At 37.9% G+C, this 12,319-nt stretch overlaps 1 protein-coding gene across 4 annotated transcripts in view; it reads left to right on the top strand.

Annotated features, from left to right (window-relative positions):
- Window positions 1–12,319, top strand: part of Robo1 (roundabout guidance receptor 1) — a 376,555-nt gene that overhangs the window by 172,072 nt on the left and 192,164 nt on the right. The window lies entirely within an intron of this gene.

Genomic DNA, 12,319 nt, shown 5'->3' with positions numbered 1-12,319 from the left:
TACTGGGTTCATGAAAGACCCAATTGGCTCTCTTCGAGCAGACTTCTGTGGGAGATAAAGTATTTCTAACCCCTCTTCATGTGTTTTGCTTCGGGATGCTTTCTTTTCTGATAAAAGTCCCACTAGTCTAAATCAAGGACTGTTTGAGAAATAATATCATCTGGCTGGAGACCGTTATGCTTCAGGGCACGTTTTCTGTTAACACTGGATGGGTCAGGATTTCTTTGCATATTCTTGCTCATAATATTTGGATAGCCATTTTTAGCTTTCAGAAATTCCTCTATAAGTCCGAATAGGAGCTCTATGAGACCAATTTGTGAAGCCTCTATAGTGTATGCCTATTTTTAAAACAATCATTTGTAACTAGCTAATTCTGTATATATTTGAGGGAAGTCATGTCTTGTGAAAATGGAAGATTTAAATGGAGTTTAAGTTGAGTATTCCTGGGGAGGTGGAATGGTTATTTTAAGAAAGAAAACAAATATAAGAGGGTGAAAAGCAGAGTCCAGCATTTATGTGAAAGTAATAATAATGTGAAGGAAAATGGCGCATCTCTAAGATGTGATGGAAGCGTCAAGTATCAAGAAGTAGAAGCAGCAATAGGGATAACGAGAAGACAACCCATTAGGGAATTTAAACATGTTGTGCAATAACAATAGAAACAATAATCACTATAGTTATTGCCGCACCTGCATGGAAATACATTGCCTTCTTGGCTTTAGGCACTTTTAACCTTACCCCAATCAGGAGAACCTTTATCTGCAGTGGATACAAATAATTTTTCACAGTCTAAATAACTTACCCAAAATTATCAATATTGCACACAGTAAGATCAGGACTCCACTCTAGGTTTGTTTGATTACATGCCTTGTGTTTTGTAAATCAAATTACCTCATTGCTCAGGATGCATTCTTATGTCCATCATTGTATTTTGAAGTGCAAAATAGAATTGTAAGAAGATGTTTGCCATTTGTAACTAGCTAATTATGTATATATTTGAGGGAAGTCATGTCTTGTGAAAATCGAAGATTTAAATGGAGTTTAAGTTGAGTATTCCGGGGGAGGTGGATGTTTTGTTCAAAACCAGCTTACAATGAACTTTCTGTCCTGAGAAGATCAGCAAGAGTGGATCCTTTATAACTCGCTTTTTATTGAGGAAAAGCTGTCTAATGAGGAAGTAGTATCACTTTAAGAAGGTGGAAGATCAAGATCATTTTTAATAGATATGTCACCTCACAAACCAGTCTATTCTTTTCCAGTGATGACCAGTGTTAAATTGTTGCATCTTTATTGATTTGCCTTAATCAATAAACCCCATTGTTCCTCCGATAGCCTAGATGCCATTATAGAAATCGCAACGAAAACACAATAATCTCTAGTTCCTGCTCTTGCAGCTCTGTTGTCACCTGGCCCCCATGAGCTTGACACATCACATTTCTTATTTCTTACTCATATCGCCCTGTGATACCTGTATTGATCTTCTGTGTGCATGGCTACACTCACTTTATACTGTTAGAAAGTTTATGGGGAGATAAACGAATAGTTTAAGCTAGAATATTTGTAGGTTGTCTACTTTCAATTGGGTTCCCGGTGAAATAATATCTAAGGAAGTGACGCATCTTGGGAAGCAGCAACAAAGATGGATGCGGAGTAGGCAATTATCATAGTTTGAGTGTGACATGTCTTGTGCTGGCTCATGTGATGACCCTTGGGCTCCAACTGGTAGCTCTGTACTGGAACTCTGTGTAAATTTTGTTTTCAAAGGGGGCTAGCTAGAGGAGGTGGATATCATATTCTGGGCATGAGTCTTGTAGGTTAAAGTGTGATTCCAGTTTTTGTCCTGGTCTTCTTTCCTGTAATGTGAGCAAGCAGGTCCCACAGAACTGCAGGCTGTCCTGCCTACTCTGCCATAATGGACTGCACCAACACAAACCTTGAGTGGAAATAAACCCCAGTCCTCCTAATGTCTCATCGGGTGTTTTGCCATAGCAATGTGAAAAATGATAGTATAGAGCCAGTGAGTAGTGGAAGGAAAAGATGTGCCGGGTAGAGGTCAGGAACCGCTTGCAAATTCAGAGATGATGAGAGAAGCCTGCGGAGGTACCTTAGCTGATAGAATACTATCAGTAAGCAGAAGGCCATAGGTTCAGTGCCCCACATCACATAACCAGGCCTGGGAGTGCATGATTGTAACACTAACACAGGAGTGGGGAAAGAAGGAAGAGGTTCAAAGATATCCTCAACATGTAGTGAGTTTGTTCAGCCTAGGTTACATGGGATACTGTCTCCTAATCCCTTTTGCCATGAAAAAAAATTATAGTAGAGAATATTGTTGGCTGTTTCTGCAAAGGAGAACAAGCTAAACCTCAGAGACCAGCCTTGAAAATGTGCGTTTGCAGGTTGCATGGCTTGGATGATAAAGTAAAGGAATAGCAGTATTTCTGCCACTCAATTTCTAGTGGATGATCATCACAGTGTCCTCAACTATTGGAGCTCACGTTTGTTATATTTCAGAATATATTAGCCCGTTTTCTCATTTTTCTTTAGATTTTAGAATTGATACACACACACATATTTTTTAAATGGGAAAGTGAGTTGTCTCATATCTAGATACTTCATATATGTTGTAAATATTAACTTTAGTGACACATCATCAAAATGACATTTTCTGTATTTCTAGTAGCAGATTAGAAACTCACTATGTAAGAAACAAAAGCATTGTAGAAACAAATGGAGATGTGTAGACATGAATATCCTAAGACCTGAAATTATATGAGGGAACAAAGCCATCTTAAATGATTGTTATTATTTTAAATGTTTCCCTGGGACATAAAAGGCTAAATCTTCACTATTGAAGACGAGGCAAAAGTAGCCTGATTAAAAACAGCAGTATGGCATTTTTGCTTTTTGAATAAAAGGACTGGATTGTTACTGAAGAGCCATGGAGTTCAGAACTCTGGAATTTGTGGTGAAAGGATATTGAAAAAGAACAGAACATTTGGATTCATGTTTCATGAAATAATTTGTGTGACAGAATAGGAAGGCAGTCTGAGGGAAAATTGACATAATTTTTTCCTAGGACTAGGAAAGGGCAGATAAATATGTCACTGCTAACAAATGCACCATTGTACATGAACAAAACGTATTCCGCTCAATTTTGTAAATAATAATTTTCAATCATTGGAAGATATTTGTCTGCATGGTAGAGTATAAACAGAAATCTCTCCCTTTATTAACTTTCCCATTTTGTTTTTGAGTAGTCCCTCAACTGAACCAGAATGATAGAGGCAGGTGATTTTTGACTCACGAGATACCGACTCTTCAAGAGCAGTGAAAGTCGTGATGTGTATTGTAACCTATGCATCCTGCAGTCTGCACATGATCCTTGTGCAACACGTAAAATCTAGGTTTTTTTTTTCAGTTTAGTCAGTGTCTATACAAAATTTATCCACCTGATTATGGACTAATGGAAACAATGTCTAGTCTCTGAGGTGTTTGGGGACTGTTTCTTTCCCTTCCCAAACTGCCTGATGGGAATGTGCTATATAGATAGTATTGCAAAGTGTTTGGCTGGCTCGGAGAATCTTTTTCTAGCAAGAGAAGCATGAATGTTCTTTGAGTATAGTATGGGAATGCTGTACACATGCTGGGCTTCCTTCCACCTTTACGTGATTCATGACCCCGGAATCAAGCTGGGAATGTAGGTAAACTGATAAAGTTGGGAATGTGGGTAGACTATGCTAATAGCATTTCCCGAGCTAGTCCTTAACAAGTCACGTGTGTGTGGTATGTGTGTTGTTGTTGTTGCCTCAGACAGTTGGATGTGTAGTTCTCTTTCCTTAGCTTCTCTTCTCATATACAAAACTCTGAAGGGAGTCTCATGTAGTCTCTTGAAGGACTATTTGAAAGCAATTTTAACAAGTCTGTAAACTCATACCTAAAACCTGTAGCATATGAAAGGCTACCAACTCAGAGGAAAATGTGGAGCCTTAAAAGTGTCCACCTATTGTGCACAGTGAACTCTGCTTGCTCATGAGGAAGTCATGCTTTTGAGTTTTCCTTTACTGTCTGAACTACTCTCTGCAAAGGTGATGATGCCGAAACTGCCCCTGAAGAATTGCTTCTATACCAAGGGAAAGGGACATAGGTTCATGGTGAATGGGAACAGCCATAGATGTCTGTGAAAGTTTGTTGAAAAGAATTGAATTATGTAGAATTGAATTGAATTGAATTAAATTAAATTATGCGGCAACCTTGCCCTTTTTGGGCCAAATCCAAGCATTCATTATATGATGTTATGGGAGCTGGGGAGGAAGGAGTGGTGTGTGTTTTTATTTTCAATCTGTTGACAATTTGAAAGCAATTTTAACAAGTCTGTAAACTCATACCTAAAACCTGTAGCATATGAAAGGCTACCAACTCAGAGGAAAATGTGGAGCCTTAAAAGTAGGCAGATTCACAGAGGTTCAACATTGTCAAAGTGACTACAGAAGTGAATGACAGACCAATACCAGTGCCATGGAATATACATAAGAGCAGCTCTCTACTTTTGTGCAATTAGAAGTTTATACTGTATTAATTCATATATGCAAACGCTTATATAAAAGTTTAATTTTCTTCATATATTTTGTGTTTTTTTTTTTTTTTTTTTTTTTTTAAGTTGGAGAGGTGGTAACTAACTGGCTTGAATTGTTTTCCTTGGGGGCCAGGTTAAGTTACACTGTCCTGAGTCGTGTTTGAATTTAATAAATATCACAAAGCAGTTTAGATGATATCTCTACATGTCGCTGTGTATGCACATGTGGAGGAGTCTGATGGGGAGGGAGGGGAAGCAACACTTACCTCTTCAAACAGAAGGCTACGACAGCACGTTTTAGGCCCCAGCTGAGAGCGAAACTGTGATGGCATATTGCCACCGAACTTCTGGTTTGAATGATGCAAGCGTCGATCTGTTCAGAGGTTATTTGTAGCAGTTTTAATAGAGTTACAGATCAGTTTGTGAGACTCCCTGATGCGTTGAGGTTCTTGGCAGAGAGACTTCGTAAGGCTCTAGCCACAACTGAATGGAACCATTCCAGAATGGGAAGCTCAAATCCTAGTGTAGATTTGACCTATCAATAATGAATGATTTAACTAAAGGAGAACTCAATTTATGCTGTGTACCTTAGTCACTCATACTGTATCTACATCGGTCTCCTTCCAAAATCTGAGATTTGATACCATTCTTTTATCTTATACTTTTAGGAAACATCTTTTTTTTATATCTGTGTGTGTGTGTGTGTGCACTTGCACATGAGTGAGTACATGAGTTTGTATGATTGTTCTCATATATGTGGATGCTCATGTTTGTGTGTGTGTATGCATGCATGTGTATACACGTGCAGTATGGAATTGGGAGATTTCTTCTATGTTTACTTTCCACATTACTCAATGAAGCAGAAACTCTCACATGACGTCAGAGCTTCCAATATGACTGTCTAACTACCTGGCTTGCTTCCGGAACCATGGATGTGCCTTCCAAGGATCAGGGTTGGGGGCCAGCCTGTCCAGCTTTTACACACATTCAGTCGATCCAAATTCTGTTCTTGTGTTTCTATGGCCAGCACTGAACCATCCCCCAGCCCCTAAGGAGCATCTGCTCAACCTGCAGTTTTGTAACTATTTGTCCTGGAAAACAACTTAACCTCTGTTACATTCAGTTTTTAAACTCATAAAACAGAGACGACTGTGAATAAGCTCTCCATAGGATTATTTGTAGGAATAAATGACTTTATTGCTGGGAATTTCCTACATACTCAAGAAATTAGAAAACATTAAATGCAGGAGTGCAAAATATAAGTACGAAGATAGTTGCTGGAGGGAGCCAATTGTTCTCTGTGTTGCAGGAATTTGCCTCTAATGAGAAACACAGTGCACACACCAAACTAATGCCTGCATAGATAGAACCTACCAGAACTGTGGAGGGTAGGCTGAATATAAAATCCCATGGCTTTCAAATTGGAGCACTTTATGTTTTCTTTAGATTATAGTCTTTCAATTCTGCTCCATAAAGCTGGGTCAATTATAAAGACTAGTTTATAGAGATGGAATTACTGACTGAATCAAAAGTTTGAAACCTCTCATGACGTTAGGCAGCCAAAAGCTCTGGAGGCTCCTAATTGGAAGTCATTTTCCCCCTATTAATTGAAAATGAGGATTTTATTTTTCTTTCAATTCCAATAAAATACTGTGTGAGAGAAAGGAGAGCAGAAGATTCAATAAATTGGCATATGTTTTTTTTTTTCTTTTAACCAAACTATAAGAGGTACTTGGAACTCCTTGCCTTATCAATTCTGAAAGTTTTCTATATAAAATGATAACAATAGTTAATATTGGATTGGGATTATGGACATATTTTGGGTCTTGGACTCTCACAGATCTGTGAAAGTTGATTTAGGATAAAGCTGGCCCTTATTATAGGCTGTTTGAAAATATAACCTCATCAGGAAAAATTCCCAGGAAAATAGCTATTATATATGGGAAATAGAAAAAGAAAAGTGAACACTTAGGCCATACACTATAGAGCAAGGCAGAATCTAAGCCCATAAATACCAAGAAAGGACACAGAACATGCTACTGGTGGTGACACATGCCTTTCATCCCAGCACTCGGGAGATAGAGGAGGGCAGATTTCTGAGTTCCAGGCCAGCCGGGTCTACAGATGTAGTTCCAGGACAGCCAGGGCTAGACAGCAAACTCGGTCTTGAAAAGTAAAAATAAACAACAACAACAAAATGACACAAAACCTCTAGCAAATAACATAGAAATAAAGCAACTCAGCACTTAACATGATTCAAAAAGCATTAACCAATAAGAAAAAGCTAACTAAATCTATTATGAAATTCAACATCTGGAGTCTAGATATGAGGGTGAACATACAATAAGAATGGAGATACTTGATGAGGAACATTATGTTAGCTAGCAAAGATTTGTTACATTTGTTTATGTTGCGTTTGTTTAACAATGTAAAAATGTGTGTTTAATTATGTTAAGATGTGTTTGTTTCATCTTGCCTGCCTAAGGCACCTGATTGGTCTAATAAGGAGCTGAATGCCCAGTAGTGAGGAAGATAAAGGATAGGTGGGTCTGTAACAGGAGCGAGCTGGCTGCTTGTTGTCCCATCTGCCCCACTCAGCTAGCTTACACCCAAAATAACCACATATAAACTGTATTAATTAAATTACTGCCTGGTCCGTTATCTCTAGCCTCTTATTAGCTAACTCTCACATCTTATTTTAACCCATCTCCATTAATGTGCTCTCCATTTGACTGTGGCTTACCGGCATGAGTCTAACCAGCATCCATCTCAGGCAAGAGAACCATGGTGTCAGCCTGACTCTGCTCTTCTTCCCAGCATACTGTTCTGTCTACTCTGCCTACCTGAGTTCTGCCCTATTGACTAGGCTAAGGCAGTTTCTTTAATAACCAAGAAAGCAACACAAATACAGAAGGACCTCATACACCATGGGTCTGTCAGTCAGAGATAATAAACAAGAGGAGAAGTTTAGGAAAGGGAAGAGTGAAAGAAGAAGGGGGAAAAGAGAACAAGAGATTTGGGGTGGGGGCAAGAAGCCGAGCAGCCACCAGCCAAACTGGAAAAGCAGAGAAAGCAAAAAAGAAGCACAAAGTCTTGAGGCAGAAGGTAGATAAAAAGAAACAAGTCAATTTAACTTCAAAGAGCTATCCAGAAAGAAACCCAAGTTAGGTCGAGCATTTATAACTAAGAAGAAGTCTCTGTGTAAACATTTGGGAGCTGGTTGGTGGCCTAAAAGCAAAAGCCTGGTACAGATACTCATATTTATGAAGGGGGATTTGCTGCTGGAACATGTCTCTGTGTGAACAACCATAGTCTCACATATAGCCTTGTAGCAAAACTGAGAAGGGTGACAGTGAGAAATTCATTCACCCTTAGTACCAGCTGCCATATTTTCATCAGTTCTAGCAGATTCTAGGCAACAAACTCCCAGGTAGATGCCCGCAGCTGTGGTTTGTTTTGCTACCTGACCTGCCAAAGCCTTGATCACTGTCATTAGTCACAGAAACTCGGCAGTGGAGCCCCCTGCCCGTAACACAGATCCCTCTCAATAAGTGGACCAGTCTGAAAGGATGAATTCAAGAACAGGGCCTTCACCTAGTGCCAGTGGCCAGTTTGGTCTTGGAGGATGTCATTTGGGAAGACACTTTGGACATGTCCTTTAGGGATTCATAGGCCTGAGAGTGGTAGTTCCTGTGACACTGGAGTTTCTGGGGGTGACTTTCCCCAGATTTATATTTTGGATAACTACAATGCTGTGACGAGAGCTGTTTTCACTAATTACTTACTCACAAAGAACTACTTGTAACAATTCCACTTTCAGTATGGCATGTTAATACGTTAGTAACTATCCACTGGTTTGTGGCTTTTTTTTTTTTTCAAAAAAGGGTACTAAATCCATATTTAAGTTTTAAAACCTTAAATCAACCACAATTTAACATGACTGCTCACATTTTTATGTGTACTGTATGAATTCAGTTGCCCAGATTTTGCATAATAATTTAAAAAAGTTCACTATTTGGCTGGTTTATACTTTTCTTATTTTTTATCTTCAGTTTTCTTTTCTTATTAGTATTGTGTAATTTTAATTTCAATTAGGGTAAGTCACTAACCACAGAGGATTCATGCGTGGAAAGTCATTTCAGTGTATTTTAAAACTGTTAATGTTATACATTGAAATAATATTTATACACCAAGTTGAATAAAACATATCAAAATAAGTTTCTTCATTTTTATGTGGTAACTAGAAACGTTTTGAATTGCATATGTAATTACCACTTTGTCATTATTAGAGAAAATAGACAAGTTCTCTCTTGAGAATCAAGGGTAAAGCTGTCATTAAAGGTACATTTTTGAACAGCTGGTAAAGAGTAAAACGAAAAGATCAGTCAGGAATGCAATGGCTACTCGTAAAGACCTTGCACCTTTTAAAGATAAGCCTCAGGAACTCATGTTTGCAATTTACCAAGACGAAATCTGGCATATATGCAAGCCAGATATATCAGCTGCTTTGCCCAAGATGTGCGTGGAGTGGAATCTTCACTTGAATGAGTTCATGAATAGCTCTAATCTGAACCCAGCCCTAATAGGAATTACTCCCGTGTAATTACATGTTATTTCTGCCTAGAGGTGGGACTGCAGTAAGTTCTTCCTGTTGGGCACTTTCAGTCAAGGATGGCTATTATTACATACAGAGAGATCGTGGTGACTATCACTAACCTTAGCCCATGATGTAGAGAGGAAAGCAGTATGCAGTGGTAGTTAATGGCGTTGAGTCTCATTGTCAGATGTGAAATATTTGATCCACCAACTATATTATATTGAGACGGAAGTCAGAAATGTGTCAGACATAAAATATACTTCTTTTTATATGATAGATGACATTTTTTTTCTTGGAAGAATATAACAGTAAATATTCATTTTTGGCCACATAAATCACAATACATTTGTGTCTTGAAATGGTATATATTCATTTTGGCCATGTAAATCATAATACATTTGTATCTTGGGACAATATATATTCATTTTTGGCCAGGTAAATACAATACATTTGTATCTTTGTAAATAACTATATTTTAAGTAAAACTCAATAGCTGTAAGAAATAATTTTCATCCAAACATTTTGAAAACATAATCTTTCCGATAAGATATAATATATATTTTAAACTTTAATGACTTCTATATTCATTTTGATGTAAAAGTGGAGTGTGTGTGTGCTTCTAGGAGAGAAATATTTGGTATTAAAATGATCTGCCACTATATTTCAATGAGTAAAAGTTGTGGTTTACTTTTTCTGATGTTCGGATTATATAATATTGTCAAAATGTTAGCATATACCTTTTTATTTCTAGAACTTTTCTTAGCTTATCTCTGGATGTTTTATTCCTGTGATTTTAAAAGATTTATTAATACACGTAAAAATAGTTCAGGTTAGGAACTATTTTAAAACTTATCTGTTTGTTAGTCTATCTATCTATCTATCTATCTATCTATCTATCTATCTATCTATCTATCTATCTATTTATTCAGGACAGGGTCTTTCTGTGTAGCTTGTGTTGTCCTGGAACTCATTCTGTAGAGCAGGCTGGTCTTGATCTCACTGAGATCTGCCTGCCTATATGACATGCTGATCAATAGACATGTAACCAAATTGTATTTATCACACACTGTTCAGTTTGGTATTTTTACATTGAAAGCAGACTTGCTCAAGGTGCTAGGATGGCAGATAAACACAGCAAAACAGCAGAATGAAATCCTTTTTTGGGGGAGTATGGTATGCTAGAGGGACCAGGTAGTAAATGGTAAAAGTAAAGTATTTGTTAGATAATGAAAACTGCCGGGCGGTGGTGGCACATGCCTTTAATCTCAGCACTCGGGAGGCAGAGGCAGGCGGATCTCTGTGAGTTCGAGACCAGCCTGGTCTACAAGAGCTAGTTCCAGGACAGGCTCCAAAACCACAGAGAAACCCTGTCTCGAAAAACCAAAAAAAAAAAAAAAAAAAAAAAAAAAAAAAAAAAAAAAAAAACAAAGAAAAAAAAAAAAAAAAAAAAAAAAAAAAAAAAAAAAAAAAAAAAAAGATAATGAAAACTGAGGGTAAGAAGAGACACTAGGTCAGTTCAACTGTCAGGAAATTCCACTAAGACCTTTGAGTACATGACATTTGAGGGTCCATCTGAAGGTGCAAAGAGAGTCTTGTAGTATCCATCACCCAGACAGAGGACTTCCTCGAAACCTGCAACTGTGCGAAGGATGAATGACACACTCAGGAATGGACCCCAAGCTTATTGGAATTCAGTGAGTAAGATGAAATGACTTGAGAAAGGCGGGAGGATAGATAAACAATGCAGTTAGACTCTTGGATACGTTATCCTCAGATAGTCAAATAGGAGTGTGCTTTTGAGTCTAGAACGAGCTAGAGAAATGTGATTTGAGCAGGCAGTTAAGAAGGGCTTGGGGATGACTTTGACACAATTTAAGTTTTAAAAGCTTAGTCTTGGTTTAAGTTCATGGTCTATACATAACCAAATCCGCTCTTGAGACAATATTAATCCATGTTCAAGTACAATCTCACTGTTCAGTGAACTTTACAATTCAGGTTGAGTTCATATATTTATGCATGTGAACATGTATAAAATAGTCAAAGACAAAGAGGTCTTTGATTCTTGAAGGGAGAGGACATTGTGGGGTTTGAGAGGAGGGATAAGAGGGGAAATCAAGTAATTATACTTTAATTATTTTTTTATATTCAGGACATTGCTAGGGTGTGTCAAAATAATATTAAAGTATCTGCTCCTGGAAAGGAATTTGGGCAGTTTGAAAAGTCAGTGTAGAGCCATAGACTTTAGTTCTACTTGAACATACAAAAAAATAGCTTGGCAAGATAGATGTTGTTAGAAGGGAGTTAAAAACTTTTCAGTGAATAAAAGATCTAGTTTGGGACCAAGAGAACAAATGGGAGTTAATTAGTTAAGACTTTGGGGAGTATTCTAGCATTTACTCTGAGGCTAGACAGATAGCAAATTCTGGAGAAGGCCCTACGCCATGTGAGGCTAAGAGACGTGTGGACAGGTGACACGGGCTAAAGCTGTATCACAAAAGTGCTTTTCAAATGAACATGGATTTCAGCTTTCTGGCAGATGGAGAAGTGTTAAAAGATTTAGGTCTTTCCACCAGCCTGAAAGACCCAAGTTCAGCGTCAAAGGATCGGAGTCCATGCGTATAGAAAAGGAGTCCTATAAGGTGCCTTGCTGTTACTTGGCTCTTACATCATAGAACACTTCCAAGTGGTAAACCGTTTCCAATTAAAGAGAAAATTATAGAAAATTCCATTAGGGCTTTAAAACTTCTTGTCTCTAATTACACTAGAATGTGTAGACGTTTTGAACTTGAACCCGCTCTAGTTGAATTTGTTAATGATACTTTATTACATTTGTTTGAGAAACAAAACTAAGACCCAAATTATTTTGGCACTTTAGCTAGAAGGCTGAGTAATTTCATAGAGTAATAGGCTTTGGGGCTACCATTTAAATCTCATTAAGGATTTCTGTATAATCTTGAAAAAAAAATACTATAAAGCTCTATGGGCTGAGAATGATCTTTCGAAATGAGTTCCCAAGTGTTACCCGCCAGAGCAAATTCCATGGAAAGTGAAAAGCCCAGTTTCCTAGGGAAAAAGGTAAGGAGTGGACAGACCTGGCCTTGCTGGAAAGCATCAACTGGAGCCTTTCCTTTTCGCTTTTCCTTCTT

Source organism: Alexandromys fortis, unplaced genomic scaffold (assembly GCF_014885135.2).
Source record: "Alexandromys fortis isolate MF-2015 unplaced genomic scaffold, M_Fortis_MF-2015_v1.1 scaffold_4, whole genome shotgun sequence".
Classification (NCBI taxonomy): domain Eukaryota; kingdom Metazoa; phylum Chordata; class Mammalia; order Rodentia; family Cricetidae; genus Alexandromys; species Alexandromys fortis.
The sequence above is the reverse complement of the archived record's forward strand: the minus strand, read 5'-3'. Positions and strand labels throughout refer to the sequence as shown.